General features: G+C 38.4%; 1 pseudogene; it reads right to left on the reverse strand.

Moving 5' to 3' along the window:
• Positions 1-321: 321 nt before the first annotated feature.
• On the reverse strand, positions 322-420 carry LOC132310686 (small nucleolar RNA R71; annotated as a pseudogene).
• Between the last annotated feature and the right edge of the window lie 1,168 nt (positions 421-1,588).

Genomic DNA, 1,588 nt, shown 5'->3' on the forward strand with positions numbered 1-1,588 from the left:
TATGCATTCAATTGTCACCATTTCGAGCACATCACTATGAAATTAAGCCACAAACCATTTAAATGCTTCCTAATTATCATGGACTTCCAAGTGAAGAACCTTACAAGCATTTGGATGAGTTCCTTGAAGTATGTTCCACCGTAAAATATACGGACATGCCGGAAGAGGTCTTAAGGCTTAAACTTTTTTCATTTACTCTTAAAGACAAGGCAAAATATTGGTTTAACAATCTTAGGCCTTTTTCAATAACTTCTTGGGCAGAAATGAAACAAGAGTTGTACTTAAGAAGTACTATCCGGATCCTAAGACCAATGCCATGAGAACCTCAATTCAAGAATTTTCACATGGGGATGGAGAAACATTTCATGAGGCATGGGAACGCTTTAATGAATTACTTAGGAAGTGTCCACATCATGACATGCCCAAATGGCAATTAGTTCAGTATGTCTTTGAGAGCTTATCGAACAATTACAAAGGCATGGTTAATGCTTCCATGGGTGGCTCTTACATTGATAGGCATGAGGATGACGTGTGGTGTCTTTATGAGAGCATGAGTGAAAATTCTTTGCATCGTACTTTATCTTCGAAGAATGGTAGAAATTCTAGTGGTAGGAAGAGTGTTGGCTTACATCAAGTCGATCACTCCAATGAAATTGCCGCCGAAATGAAATCAATATCTCAAAGGTTTGATCAATTTTTTATCAACCAAAGCTCGGCAAATCAAGTATCTTCCTTACCTAACCATTCTCATCATGCATCTAATGAAACATGTATGACTTGTTCAAGTGTTTTACATTCTACTTCCAATTGTCCCCATGGACATGTGCAAAATGAGCATCATGAACAAACAAATGCTATTTTTGCTAATTAAGGGAATAATCCTTATGGAAATCATTACAATCCTAGTTGGAGGAATCACCTGAATTTCTCTTGGAAAAACCAAGGGGAGGGCTCAAACCCTTCCCAAGGCGGTTTTCAAGGAAAGTACATTCCACCTCCACTACAAGGCCAAGGTTCCCAAGGTTTAGATCATCATATCATTCACAAGGAAACCAATTTTCAAATTCTCATTTTCCTAATCAACCATCATATTCCCAAGGAAATGTTAGAAGTCCCACTTTTGAAGAGAAAGTTTTAACCGCTTTGGGCACTTTGGAGTCAAACACACAATTGCTTTATTCTCACTCTCAATCCATTGCTAAGCTAGAAACCCAAGTAGGACAAATAGCTAGCACTTTGAATGCAAGAGAGAAAGGAAAAATGCCTTTGAATGCCCCACAAAAGCAACAATGTTTTGTGGAGGCTCATTCCTCATTGGAAGGTCACACAATAGAGTATGTCAATGCGGTGACTCCCTTGAGAAGTGGAAAGATTGTGGACAACCAAGTGGGTATGTCCAATGAAGAGAGTGAACTGGTGCAACCACGAGTTGACACCCGTCCCGTTTCATATCATATTCCTCCTTCATTGCATGTGCATGACTATATAAATGAGAATGTGTTGAAAAGTGATTTTGAAAAGAAAAATGTGCAAAATGATTTGAAAACTTCTTGTGTTGAAGAGACTTCAAAGAAAAATTCTGAAAAGG

This window comes from Cornus florida, unplaced genomic scaffold (assembly GCF_030987335.1).
Source record: "Cornus florida cultivar Cherokee Brave unplaced genomic scaffold, ASM3098733v1 CherokeeBrave_3.0.0_Hap2_Chr05, whole genome shotgun sequence".
NCBI classification, from domain to species: Eukaryota; Viridiplantae; Streptophyta; class Magnoliopsida; order Cornales; family Cornaceae; genus Cornus; species Cornus florida.